General features: G+C 40.2%; 1 protein-coding gene across 8 annotated transcripts in view; it reads right to left on the minus strand.

The window, feature by feature from the left end:
* Window positions 1-15,305, minus strand: part of CHL1 (cell adhesion molecule L1 like) — a 141,161-nt gene that overhangs the window by 102,530 nt on the left and 23,326 nt on the right. For 6 of the 8 annotated variants that reach the window (XM_069811819.1, XM_069811824.1, XM_069811826.1 and 3 more), the window contains exon 2: window positions 6,207-6,287. The exons of the other annotated variants lie outside the window; for them this stretch is intronic. The gene's annotated coding sequence lies outside the window, so the exon portion shown is untranslated. The remainder of the gene's footprint in view (window positions 1-6,206; window positions 6,288-15,305) is intronic. 8 annotated transcript variants of the gene reach the window in all.

Genomic DNA, 15,305 nt, shown 5'->3' on the forward strand with positions numbered 1-15,305 from the left:
AACATAACCATGAGTCAGCAACGCGAGTCTGCTGCCAGAGAGACAAGTAGTGTTTTGGGAAATATTAACAGATGTTCACCACAGGACACAGGAGGTAATTATTCATATGAGATTTAGAAAACATGACCTAGAAAGAAGGATATCTGTTCACTCCATAAAGAGAGAGGACCAAAAACTAGGCATAGCAGCAATATTGCAATACATAACAGGTTTTAATTAAGAAAACTACAATCAGTTGTATTTCATGAGCATGAGTAGTGACTGCCTTAATTCACAGAAAGGAAAATTAAGGACAGATATTACAAAAAGCTTTCTGAGCCATATAGATAGTTAATCATTTTAATACGTTATCTCCAAGATGGCTGCTGGGACCCATCGCTGGAAGCTTCTAAAAAGACCTTGACACAAACATCTCTCCTGGAGGCAGGCTATGTAGTGTGGTCCAGCGAGCTGAACTGGATGACCGCCTAAGATTTTGTGCCAGATTTGCATTCTAACATGTTCAGTGTCAAAAAAACAAGAAATAACATCTTCTAGAAACATTATCTCCTCTGGAACAGGGTAAAAGAATCATTTAATTTGGCACAGCTGACTACCGCTGCCCAATACAGCACCAGCTTCATATTATCTTTCTTTTAAAATTCATATTACATACTTGCAAGTCAGATCAAATATGGACAATTAGCTTGAGAGTTTGCAAAGAATCAGTCCACAAAGGCGCCTCTTTATCCCAGTGCTGCCAATTTTATCTTTTCCTAAGAAACACAATCAAATAAAACCAAAATAGACAAAGATACATTGTCACACTTCTGTTTAACACTCCTGTGTACTTTGGTTTCTTAACATGGTCTACTCAATATTATCTTTAGGGAAAAGCCTTTCAGGAAGGAGAGGGTGGCACGTAATATACTTCCTTCATTGTGATGGTTTGTATTACATATTCTTATTCATTTGTCTTAATTTACTATGCATTTGGTAGTCCCATACAGTACTTTGCAGGAAAGCTTATTTCATCATGAAACCAGAATTTTATATTTCAATTTACTGAAGTAATGAACGAGCTTTGCTGATGCTGAATATATTTTAACTTTGTATTTTTCTGTGATTTTATTAACTCATTTATATATACATGGATTATAGTCTCTTACCAATCTATTTTCTCCATGTCTACAAGTATGTAGTAATATAGCAGATATATTTGAAATAATAGGAATAACAAAAGTAGTATTATGCACAATTATAGCTAGTAGCACTCAAAATCAGACATTGTTAATAATAAATTACAATATTATATAAAAGAAATACCATCTGAAAACTGATTTTACACGGCATATTAAAGACTTGATGGCTCAGGAGATGAGTAATAGAATAAAAAGCCTTTCATCTCAAGGTCATCAATTCAAATACAAGTCAGACTGATAGTAACTGAAAGCCATTTGATGAGAGCTCTAACAAACCTAGTCTCGTTACTAAAAATGTAAGAATAGCCTTAGCATTTAGCCCTTTCTCCTGCCTCTGACAGCAGTCAATACAGAAATCAGAGAGAGTATGGAGGAGCAGATCTCATTCGGCAGGTAGAGTTGTATTTCCCTTGTTATACACTGCCAGTCCCAGGCTATCGCTATTTTAGCAGCTTCCTAGCAGGTACCCATTTGTTCTGTTTCAAAATTCGACATTCGCAGCACTGCTGTGTCTTTTATGGTTTGGTGGGTTGAAAAACAGAATTGGGCTTTCAGCTCCGAGTGTCCACTTCACGTGATGCATAGGCAACACTCAGGCCCTTTGTCTGAGCCATAACAATTTGGTACATTAATGCATTATCTTTATTTGATATCTTCCTATTTTTCTGGTATGTATTAAATAATGTACCAAAGGAAACCAATGCACTGGGGAAGAGAAGAATCCCTGTGCAAACTAGAGCAACTGTTCAGCTAGCCTCACATTAGCCAGCAAATAAGGCAAACCACATATTGCATGACTTGACAAGGAAACTCAAAATCCTCTCAAATAAAACCCCTGGTATAATTTCCTTTGTTCCAGTATAATGCCTACATAATTTACTGTTGGCTACAGTATTAACATGATGCAAAGCACTGATAAGAAATCCATTGACGTTGTCCTTTTGTTTGCCTTTTTATGCTGAACAAGATTTTTATTTAAAAAAAAAAAAAAAACAAAAAAAAAAACAAAGATGAATTTTCTGTGATTCTCCAAAAAAGCATCCCAGAAGGAATTTTGCTTTCATGTCTTTCATAGGCAAAGCTCAGTGTTTGCACATGCAAACTAACACCTACAAATACCTGTTTGCAGGTATAAATGGGGACACACAGAAGCATCAGTGTGACATATAGTAAAAGGACAAGTGTTCCCCATAATCTCTATTTGGAACCCACAGATTCCTCTTTGAACTGAGGCATCCAGACAACCTCCCCAGGTCCCTTCCAGCCTCAATTATTTTAAGATTCTAAAAATTAACCACCTCATGACTCATGTAAACTCCATCTCCAGTAGAACCTGAGTTTAGGAAAGCCATTTTGTTTTCTTCAGAAGTGACCAATGGATTCATTTTAAAGGTACCTAAGTACCTAAAGATGCAGTTTACAACCAGCATGGGTTTATGATGTCTGGATAATCAATTCCTTTAATGCAATTTTTCCCCAGTGTAGCATAAGTGCCTAATAACCATTATAAACCTAGCCCTTACCCAGGGCAGACAGCAGAAATCCCCAAACTCACTTTTCTGCTGTGTCTATAGATATGCCTCAGCACCTATGCTTCCACCACTAAACCCCTGTTGACACCTGTATTTCAGTGCTGAACTTGATAATTTATTCCTAAATCCTGATAATCTCATGATATTTATAACTCTCAGCTCAGCGGGATTTTCAGATACAATGCTATTTCAAGTTATTTCATGCTTAGTACCTAAGCAGGCACTTCTGGAACATGCCCACTTCTCCCAGTTCAGCCCTCGTGGAAGCAGATGGGAAGATGCCAGACCGAGCTGCACTCGGACCACGTTACTTCCCATGGAGCGTGGGAACGGCCCCGTCATGCCACATAGCAGCGGTTTGGTGATAGTTCATCTCCAGTTTCGGGAGGGAGAATTTGCTGGTGATGCACCCAAACGTGAGCTCCACCCAAAAGCTTCAACTTTATGGAAGCTCTTTGAATGATGGAGGCTGTATAACTTTTTGAACCCCCATCGGCCCAAGATGCACGTGCCTCTGGTGTCGGTGTGCAGCCTGCAGCACTGGATTGCTAACCTGATTTTTCCCTTGCAAGTGGTCAGGATTTAACCAACTCCGATTACCTGAGGTTAAAACTAGAGATCGCTTTGTTTCAGCAAAGAGCTACCCCCCGGCTTGCAACACCAAATAGTCCTCTCGCTTCATCTCAGTCCAGAAGACTAACTGTCAAAAGTGCAGAAATATGGATTTAAGTGGATTTCAGAGTGTGGAAAAATCCTGAATCCATCAGTTAAGGTCATTAGCTCATGTGACACACCTCACTGAAGTCAATTTTCAAGGATAAGCATGTGACAATCTGACTGGAGGAATTCTCCTTTAATGCATTATTAATTCATTTATTATTACAGTTATTATAATCTTTATGCAGGGCACTGAAGCTCAATTTGTTCTATATCAGCTAATGTTTTTAATGAGCCCTTTCTTCTCCTCAGGATGGGAGCTTCCTTAACCAGTTATCTAGCTTTTAAGCAAGTAGAAAATGACATGACGGTGTATCCTCCTTATAAATACAGCTTCACCTATCATGCCCTGAATTTTAAGTGAAAACAAATGAGTACTAACTTTCACATCGCCAAATATCTTTTAAAAGGTAATAGACTCGCAAATTCTAACTATAGGAACTTTATCACCCAGTTAAACACAATGAAATCTTAATTAAAATTCCTCTATCTGACAAAGAGGAGAAATACATTTAAACAAAAAGGTCCTGTGTAAATGCAGTTATTTGCGGGGGAGACACTGGAGCACATATTAACTTAAGTCTGAAGCCCCATCTGAATGGCTTCGGGTTCATTCTCTGGTCACGCAGGGCAAAGAGGTCGCGAGGCTGATCCCTGCGCCGAGAAACTGGTTCAGTTGGAGAGGAAACGGCATATTAACTAGAAAAGTGAGTGTACTTGAAGTTGTGAACCAAAGGGAAGAAAATAGCACATTTCCCAAACATACACATTCCTGACGCGCTGAGGGCCGAGCATCCAGCTGGTTATAAAGGCTGCATCACTTTGCGACCTTTCTTGCTGAGGGAGAAGGTCACGGTATTTAAAAGATGTGTAGACGTGGCACTCAGGGACATGGTTTAGCGGTGGACGTGGCAGTGCTACCTCTATAGTTGGACTCAACGACCTTAAGGGTCTTTTCCAACCTAAATGATTCTATAATTCTAGATAGAAATCTGCTCAAGTCTACACTCGGAATGCTATGCCTACATTTCCAGTATTTCTCCCTCAAAATGGAATAGCTCAGCACATGGGATAGTCTCACAGAGAATATAGGAGAAGGTTTCGGCTTGATGGGTTTTTTTGGGGGGGGGGAGGGGAGTTTATGCATTTTGGAGGATGTGTAAGAAGAAACAAGACAGACTGTCCCACAAGAAAAGCAGAGTGAATCTTTATTCTCTTTGCTCCTGCATGCCTAAAAAAAAGTCAGCCTTCACATAGTGACCTTTCCAGCTGGCTGGTCTTGAAAGAGGGAAAGTTTATAAGCTAACTCACAAACTGACAAGAAAGTGAGCTTTTCAGTTCAGAGCTGCTCCTGCAAAGAGGTGAATCAGAATATAACCAGATTTTATGGAGATCTAGATTCACACAGCATGTGAATCCCATTACCTGATTAGTCAGTGTTTATAAAAATTAGTAAATTATTTTCTACTTGAAATAATCACTGGCTGTAAGGAAAAAAATAAATTTATCAGTGGGTATGATAAAAGAATAAACAGATTTTACTAAAAAAAGTTAAAGCAATATTCAGATAGACTACATTTTATCAATAACTTTGTCACTGTGAATTTTATGGACCACAAAAATATGGAAAATGAAATTCAGCAGCAGATACATAAGTACAATGGTCTCAGCCCCGCTCTCTGTAGTAGTCAAGGCCAGTGAGCAGAATACAGAAGATCCCAATAAACAGTATCTCAAAAGAAAGTTATGGTGTAAATAATTCCCATTATACTCAAAGCTTTAGCCTTAGAGCTCTTATTAACAAAAGTTAATGGGAAATGCAGTTTTAGAATCCACATATTGGTAGCACAGACTCTCTTTTCATCAGCCACAAATGAGAAACAGAACACGAAATTACAGGAGAGGTTTTTTTATGAATAGGATTTAAAAAAAAAAAAAAGATAGAAATCCTTTGCCAGTGTGATTATTTCCTCCAAGCACATCTCACTACAAGAAGGGTCCACAGGCACTAAAATTCCCTGGTAACAAGCTATCCTGGAGAAGCCCAAGACATAAATAACTCCATGGCTCCAAGACCTTTGTTCACTGGTGAACAGTTGTTGGCAATGCCACCGCTAAGGCCCTGCTTTTCCGCTATTTATTTTCAACATGCCCCAGGGGTACTTTAAAGAGAGGCAAGGTCCATCCACCACTTTGGATCCAGCCCCTGGGGTGTTTGGGGTAACTCACTGCCCCGACGGTCACCATCACCAGCTGTTGGAAAGCAGAATGGAAGACTGCCTTTGAAATAATCAGAATAGAATAATTACAGCACCTTTTCCTACAGGCTGAAGGACCAAAGAGATTTGAGGGCGTTTTTTTAAATGTAAAATCACAAGCTCCTTGCCAATTAGATGCTACAATAGGATAAAGCCTAGCTTAGAGCTCAGCTACACATATAATAACAAATGACTGTTTGCTTAACTTGTAAAAAGAGAAGACAAACAAGTTCTGCCTGACATTAGAGAGCTTTCAGACTTTGAAAGCATGTCCGCATACTTCAAGTAATTAAAATCACATGGAATTACTCCAGAACATACATACATGCACAAACAAATATACACACACGTGTTTATGCCTTTATAGAAAGCGTATTAAAGACAAGAATGGTATCAAAAGGGTCTAAAATGGTTACAATGACTTTAACTGTTATGATTCAGAAATAAAGGTAAATAAAATTTACATCTAAAACACGAATACTTAATTTAAAAAAAAAAAAAAAAAAGGCATTTCTAACCAGTACATGCAGCTGTTCCTTCATCAATGCATGGTCAATTTGCAGTTTTACATCTGAATCATTCTCCCCACTTTACTGCATCTAGAGAAAAAGACAAATTTGTGATTTGAGTAATGGTATGTCATATGTTGAATTTATCTAAAAATAGCTTCTTTATCAGTACAATTTCTTTGTTTTCTGTTGTTTATTTTTTTTTTCTCTGTATCACTGAGGTTATATCTGATCTCATTCTCTTTGCCCTCTACTTAACTGGAAAAGGACAGGTTTTTTCTGTATTTGAATAACAGAAGCAACATACCCCATGGAATAGAAAAATGGGCTGAAGTGAGAAGATCTGATTCTTATTCTAAATCTGGTTTGTGACCTTGGAACGAGTCATTTCTCTGCACCTCTGTTTCGCCTCTCTTTCTTTGCCTTTCTTGTCTACTTAGATTACAAGCTTTCTAAAGCCTGTTAAGTGTTTACATAGTATCAAACAGATAAGATTCAGCTTTCATTAGAATCACTAGATAACACAAAACCAGAAACAATAAATCTTATCAATCACCACTTACATTATTCCTCTTCTATAGTCCACAAATGTGAAACATGATGTCAAAATGATTTTCAATAGTTAATTTCATTTAAAATAATAATAAAAAAAACTAATAAAGGCCCACAAAAGAAAAGTATATTCAAGAGGAAACAGATCCCTCAACTGTTTTTTTTCCTAATAACATTCCCCCCACTTAAAACACATTGACCAAGAGCTGCATTTCTATATCATTCTCTTGTGTACGTGGACATGACACACCTCTGCTATTGAACTAGCACCTCGATAGCCACTCCTGGCTGAGCCACGTCGCACCATGGGCTTCAGCCTCTGCTCAGCATCCTGCTCTGTACCCATAGGATGCTCTGCTACGTGCTGGGAGCAGCAAAGGCAGCAGGAAGGCTTTGGAGCTCTAAGACCACTTTTCTTGCCCTCCCAAAAGAGAGTACACAGACACTGAGTAGATCCCAGGCCATATTCCCATGCCACAAAGGAGCAAAAGCAGCACACAAGCTTTTTTTTCCTTTGTGGGTCACCTTTAAAAGTTATTTTCTTTCCAGACTCTCCATATGAATGACAAGATATTCAGTGAGATGTCTTAAGGGAAAAGAAGTGATAAAGAGAAATTCAGCTAACCTATTTTCTTTCTTGTCACTACTTGATAATCTCTTTATCTGGTCTCATCTCACCAGTTGCAGACAGACTTATTTCCCCATGGACAGACCCAACCCTTCTTCCAAAGTGCACACGTGCACATGCACCTCCTTTTCCACAGCATTTCAAATTCATATTGTAATGTCTCTCTACTAGTTTGGTGTATATATAGCCAAATTCAGCATACATTGATGTACATGCTTATTGCCACACACATCTCTTGACTTTCATATAGTTTCTGTGGTTATGGGCACACACAGAACCTTTATATGAATCACCCCATCGAAAGAAGTATGCAATTTCACTGAAACACAATTCACTAGCACATATATTTTAAAGTTCAACCCCTTTGTCAATAAATTATGGTTTCCAATGTGAACAGAGAACATCTTCTAAAGCTCTGCAATGATTTAGGAACCTCAATTCTACTTTCAGCTGTACCTTAATCCTTCTTGACTTCTATTGAGGCTTTAGCTTAGAAATCTTTATTCTCCTGCTAGCAATACACTCAGCCTTTTAGAATGGCTTTACCTTCATAAAGTAATGTAGCTGCAATCTGTAATGCCAAATGCAAATTGCCTGATCTACACCTTGTGCCAGCTGGGTATAACCCAACAAAGCTGTGGCAGCCTGATCCAAGGATTGCAAGACATGCCTCAGCTAGAAAGCACAGCAAACCCAAACCCAGTCCCACGCACAATCACCAGGGCTTGCAAAGCGGAGTAGAAAATCCCTGTGCTGTGAATCAATGTAAAACAGAGGCTATTTTCAGGATTTCAGTTTATCACAGGACTGGATTTAGAGAGTTCAAGACCAGAGATACTGCTATTACATCAGGTCCAGACTTCCCACCATTACATTTCCCCCAGCTATCTCTATATTAAGCCAATTCACTTGTAATTGATTAAAACATCTACTCCAAATAAAAAATCCACTTTTTATTTAGAGACATAAAAAAAGAGGAAATTCAAGAGGAAATTAGTTTATTCAGAGATTCTGAGGGAAGAGGGAATTATGATTTGTATGTCCCCCTCCACCTATTTTTTAATCTAACTCAAAAAATCACAGCAGAGAATAGTAACTCAAATGCTTTATAGCTGAATTCTTTTTAATCAACTGTCTCCTATCTTTACCAGCTGTTTGTCTGCTTCTCCCATTTATGCTGTGCATCTTGGACTTATCGATCCAGTAAGCTTTAAATTACAGCTATCCATGAAAAAAAAAAAAAAAAAAAAAAGCGCAGAGGCAAACCATAACAGGAAAGAACAGACCTGATAAAGGATTTCTGAAGGACTACTCACTTTTGCTAAAAGAAAATCTTAATAGAATTTCCTGGAGAGAAGGTCTGTAGGACTGAAGTTATCAGTGTACTGTACAGACAGAGGAAGGGTAAATAGAGCTCACAGATTGAAGGAAAGGATTTATATAAAAAATGGTTCCGGTGAAAAGTATGGGAAAACTTGGGGAAAAAAAACACAAGATACAGTATTAGTAACCTCGTCTGTATCACTGGGTGTTTTTATTGGGTTTATTAGAGCCAGCCAATTTATAGCAGTTCTTGTTGTTTCAGGCATAGTATAAACAGACAGTAAGAATTTATCACTCCCCAAAACCACTAAAAACGTTTAACACTAAAAAGGCAGAGTAGGAGCAGAGCTGATTTCAGCGCTCAGGCGCACCTACTGCAGCTTCAACTCAACGACTGCTAAGGAGTTTTGCTTCAGGCTTTCACCAGTGAGCTATCAGGACTCTCCTACTGAAGGAACTAAGCTGACCATAAATCTCCACAATCCTCCTCCACCTCAAATCCAATATTCCATGCAGCGATACAGCAATTCCCCAGGGAAGGTGATCTAAGCTCCTGGCAACGTGCATCACCTGGTGAAGGTTATCCATCATCTTTGCCCAACTCTCTTCTGTAACACGAAGGAACAATTACGACTCAGCGGTCAGTGTCCCAGGTGTTCCCATCTGGGGTGATGCTGTCAGGAGGAAAGCACTGTCATTCCTCCTGCGTCACAGCTATGCAACAGGCACAGATGGCTCTTGCTTCCCTTACTCAGGTAAACAGCTCTCTGTCCGAATCAAGCTACTTAAGTTTAAAAATCAACGATGAGGCTTATTTCACAGAGGGATAAGATGAGGATCCGTGGCACTCTAGGCTATGTGCCGTTATTACTGCTGTGCACAAAAGTATCCACGCGGCCATTTCTAGGCTGCAGAAAATTTGCAGTGCAAAAAAGGTCTAGAAAGATTGCATCTAGCGCTACACTGGAAAAGAAAGAATTACTGAAACAATGTATGTCTGAATGAGAAAACCTGTCTCCCAGTCTATGTTGAAAACTTAATGTGCTCCTTGGTTTTTCATGCCTTCCATACTACAAGGGAAAAATCTGCAATCTTACAAACTGGGATTTATGATGACTGTCCTAGAGACCCCATGGCCTGAATCAAAGTGGTTACGTGCCTTGGTCTTGTAAATCTGTTGGGATTGTTAAAGATGAGAAATAAAAATACAATCTTTTTCCTCTGTGGGTATGGGCAAAATGTCCGCATGGCTGGATTCCCAGTGCTGCTTCTGCTTCCCGCTTCGCAATGGTATTTTATTGTTATGATGTTCTGCAAGTACAGTCACTTTGGTCTTTCAATTTTCCAAAAGGTTAGAGGGAGCTGACAGACTTCTAAGTGAGGGAATGCAGTTCACACTTTTATTCACTCAGCTGGTCATTCACTGAATTTGACACCGTATTTCAGCCGAGTCGCGCATGGTGCAGAGAAGGGGAGAAGCAGCAGGGCACAAAGATGGCTTTAAGAGATCTCTGATCCCTGTGTTGAGCTACCCTGGGGCTGCTTGGTCTCAGAGCAGAACCGGGAGCAAATGCTGCAGCCAGGATTAGGGCTGGCATCACCCACTGCCTCTGGCCACACCACAGATGGCACGGGCGGCTTCCCGGGCTCCTCCATCTACTGACTGCGGAGGACGAACAGACTGGAGCAGGGACGAGTGGTCCCTGCTGCAATGTGACCTTCACATTTCATCCATCCATTTCTCTCTAAAAAGATACACGAATTGATGAAGTACAAGCCTCGGAGTCAGGCTCAGATGACGTTCCGAAAACGAGAAACTAAATATTGAAGAGTTACTTGAATCGTGCCTGCTGCAGATCCCCACAACGCTGAGGAAAACAATTAATAGGTTTGGCCCAGAGGACTCGACAAGGCAGAACACCGGCCAGGACGAAGCTTTGATGCTGCTTTGGCCACTTTCCCGCAGCAAAGCCCTCCTGAAGCCAACCCGCTCCCGCAGCCCTGTGCTCTGCACGTCAAATCTTCTGAGACCCGACTCTGCCTTGCGGTGCTGACCATGAAGGTTTATCCTGTTGCGGCATACGTCGTGTGACATGTGGGTGGCAAAGGGATGAAAGGACCCAAAATCCGAGCACCCAGGCCTGGGCAGCATTCCCATCGGCTCCAGCACCACTGCGAATGAGGAATAAGCTTCACTTGTGCAGATTAATAGCAGAAGGTTTTTTGAGGAGGAAGTTCTGACAAACAATAAAAAGGTGCATTAACCAGCTTGGAAAATAGCACAGGAAGAAATGGCTAAACTGTAGTCACAGCAAAAGGTTGCTGTCCTTACAGCTTATGGATCCCACATAAGTGTAAATGTGCTAAAGGGAGTATTTGCAATGACATCTTCAGACTAATACCAAGTATGTAAAGTTAATATGGGTTGAGAAAAAAAGAGCAAGAGAGAAAAGAAGCTCTTAATAATTAAAGAAACAAACATTTTAAGATGTAATTTTACCCACGTGCATTATGAATACAACCTAACAGAGATGTAGTGTTGCTGAGAAAAATCAGTACAAGAGTTTTTCTGCTTCTTAAATCATATGATTATTTTCTTTTTAGCAACAGTAGGAAAGTACTAATTTTACAGGAATAAAATTAAGATGTCCAGTTTAGCAGACATGCTTTCCCAATATTTAAGTTCTCCCAGCAGGAAATAAAAAAATTTGGTTTGGGTCAGTCTCACACTTAGAATAAGGTGGCTTGTAATTACTGCAAGCACACTGTTGCAAGTTGCTCAAATATCTTATTACTGAAAGGACTATCAGAATATGAAGAGAGCTTTGAAATACTAATCATAGTTGTCTAAGACCATCACATGATGCAGCCATGAACAAGTTTTCGTAAATCAAGCATATTGGGCCAGATTCTGGTCCATGATTACTCAGGCATAAGAAATGTTGCAGCACTTTGCCGGTACATAATCCAAGTCTGTAGTGAACTTCCCAGTATGGATGTATGTCATTAAAAGTTGTTGTAATGGTTACTGGAAGAAAATCACCTTGGTTCTAACATACACATAAAGGCTAATGCCTACACACACACACACTCTCTCCCTCAGGCTTGTCACTAGCCAGGCACATCACAGATATTTTTCCCTAAAAAAAGGTCAAGGTCTGTGCAAAAGCACTCAGGTGTCATGTACAGCACTGCCACACGATCACGGTAGGTATATGTTCAGGGGTTAAACCCTGTGCCACGACACACATGCATGCATTGGGTTTAGATTTACAGTGAACACCAGGTGTTATTGTCCCTTAAGGGAGGTTGTGACTGGTAGAGAATCACCTCTGTCAATATTTCCCTCCTGGGTCAATAAATTCTGATAGTCAATAAAAGTCAGCGAGCAAAACCGACACCACCGCAGGAGCCTGGGCGTACCTTGGGGTAAGATTTGGCACATTTAGTATCCACTTATTAGTTAGAATGATTTTGCATTTAAGGTCCCCAAGGTATAGAACACACTTTCACTTGGTTTTAATAACCTTCTAATGCACAACAAAACTCTGCATTACAACCTTTCCCTGAGCTCTTCAACACGGACTATGTGCAAAGTGAATGGCACATGGGCTGAGAAAAGGATTTCTCCTGTACTGGTAATGCAGCATCACGAGCATCTACATGCCAGCTAAAAAATAGCCACCATTTTTCATGAGACCCATGCATTGTTATCACAACACTGGGGTTTCAGGAAAGAATACAGCCAGAAAACTTAGTTTTGTGTTTTCCAGATACAAATTAGATTTCAACTATGCACACCCGTGTGCCAAAACACAGAGTCATTCTCAGATACTCTGGAGCAAATCTTCAACTGGGACTAATCAGCATAGGTTTTTTGAAGTTATTTTTATTTACACCACCTGACAAACTATTTCCCCAATGTTTCCTGGTTAAAAATTTTATGCAGGCAGTATGCAAATTTAACTGAGGATGCTTTTTTCCAGTCTACAGCACCAAAGTCAATCATATGCAAACTGCCATGATACCTGAACTCAGAAAGATCAGAAGGACCTAACCCATGACACTAAGTACAAATAATGTAGAAAGGTTTTTGAAACTATTTTTAAAATAATCAATTTTGCTGCTGCCCTGTTCACAACAGATTTAGAGTATAGTTTTAATGAAGGAATACTTTTTTGCTGTTGTAAAGATTGTTCACTGTTAATCTGTAATTTTCAGGGTTTTTTTTTCCTGGTAATGCCTTTTAAATGCACTTGAAAAACATCCAACACTGAAATTGGAAACTTAGCCTTATAATATGCGATTCTATGTTCAGATTGCTAATGATCACACAAACTAATAAGTAACTTATTTGGCATCTAAAACGATAAGTAAAACCACGAAACAAGCAAACTTAAAAGATTTCTAAAGCTAACTGACAAATGATTTACAGGCTAAAAATTTCTCTAGAGATTGAAAGTCATTAACTTTTACAAGTCAAACAGAGGGAAAAAATGAAGTCAATAGACTGAAGTTGTTCATTATAACTCATTTGTTCAATTCTAATCTTAATTTGGTCACCAGCTCTCCGCTTGCTTATAAGATGGTCAAGCCATGCAAACAAAGTGATATTTGTTCACATAACAATATTGAACACTTATATACCACTTTTCATCATCAAATCTCAAAGCATTCTGCAAAGAAGGAGAGCTTTGTTATCCCCAATTCAGATAGGGAAATTGCAGCAGCAGGATAATTGCAGAGCCAGAAATAACACTTCCGAGTCCCAGGCTAATGGCCTAAGTAGCAGCACAGGACATTTTATTAACACAAACGATGACTGAGGTCAAGATGGGCGATTTCAGTATCGCAACTTTCGAACGGCTGAAAGTGCAAAGAGAAAAGTGCAACTGAAAAAAATGCATCAATTCAATGAGTGCTTTACATTGGCACTTAAGACTTCAAGCATGTTATTAACTCCTTCTGTCCACAGATATGCATAAAGACTTAATACTAACAAACCCCCATGGAGAAAGGTTACTATGCAGATACTCAAGTTATTATGGTACCCCAAATGTTTAGAGTCCAACAGGGTTTCAAATTTTTTTTTGCCTATCAGAAAAAACACATGTTTCTGCTGGAAAAGGCACTGTATAGTATTAAAAACTGTTAAAATGTATGCTCAGAAAACAGACTTTTTTCCTCAGAAGAGACTAATAAGTCAGAATTATTTCTCAAGCCTTTTATGCCTGGAGCTGTGCTGTGAAACAGGTGATGGGTTTGTTGGGAGCTAATGCTTATGGGTCAGAATCAGAGAGGCCAACAAGGAGGACGCTGCTGTGTGTGTTTTCTGCCCACCACCCAAATTAAGAACTGGAAGTGGATAAAGCTTTATTCAGCCTCCACAATCAAAGGCCCTGGTCATCCTGGGGGACTTTAAGCACCCTGATATCCGCTAAGATGACAACCGGTGGTGCACAAGCAACTGAGATTTCATGAGAACATCAAAGACAATATTGATGCTGAACTTCAGGGAAGCGGTTTGGCTTGCTGAGGGAACTAGCAGGTGTAATATCATGGATGACTGCCCTGGGGTCCAGAAGGACACAGGGGAGCTCCTTGATCTTCAAGGAAAAACTCCTCAAAGCATGAGAACCATCCACCCTGATAAGTGGGAAGCGGAGCAGACGTGGCAGAAGGCTGACTTGGCTGAACATGGAATCCCTGACTGAGCTCAAACACGAAAAGAAAGTGAACAGAAGGTGAAAGTGGGGACGGGCTACCCAGGAGGACTATAGAAACCTTGCCCAGACTGCAGGGACAAACTTAGGAAACCCAAAGCTCAGGTGGAGTTGAAACCGGCAAGGGATGGTATGGCCAACAAGAAAGGTTCACCCATAGGTACATCTGCAGCAAAAGACCAAGGAAAACGTGGATCAACAGAACTACTGACAAAGGGTACAGAGGAAGGATGAAGAATTCAGTTCCTTTTTTGCCTCAGTCTTGACTGCAAGGCCTACTCTCAGGCTGCCCAGGTCCATGGTCCTAATGTCTTTGTCTGGGACAGGAAAGTCCTATCTACAGTAGAGGAAGATTTTGTTAGGGACCACTTAATCAAACTGGACCTACACAGGTCTATGAATGTGCAGGAAACAGGCTGACATCATTTTGAGGCTGCTCTTTGTGTCTTTGAAATATTGTGGCAATTGGGGAATCCTTCTGATGACTGGAAAAGACAACCGTCATGGCCATCCCCAAGAAGGGCAAGAAAGAACAACACACACCGACATCCAACCATCTGGTGACCATCACCTTGGTCCCAAAGAAGATTACAGAGCAAAACTTCCTGAAGGCAACCTGTTTAACCCCTTAATACCTTCGTTAACAACTTAGACAATGAGAGGGAATACACCGGCAGCAAGTTTCCAGATGACACCAGAGCTGGGGAGCAGCGGACATGCCAGAGAGCAAGACTGCCGTTCAGCAGCATCTCTATAGGCTGGAGAAGTGGGGTGACAGAAAGCTTACAACCTTCAACCAAAGCTGACATGAAGCTCTGCGAAGGGAAATCCACGGTGCAGAAAGCAGCTCTGGGGAAGACAACTTGGGGTTGAGCAGGAGTC

Source organism: Haliaeetus albicilla, chromosome 24 (assembly GCF_947461875.1).
Source record: "Haliaeetus albicilla chromosome 24, bHalAlb1.1, whole genome shotgun sequence".
Taxonomy (NCBI): domain Eukaryota; kingdom Metazoa; phylum Chordata; class Aves; order Accipitriformes; family Accipitridae; genus Haliaeetus; species Haliaeetus albicilla.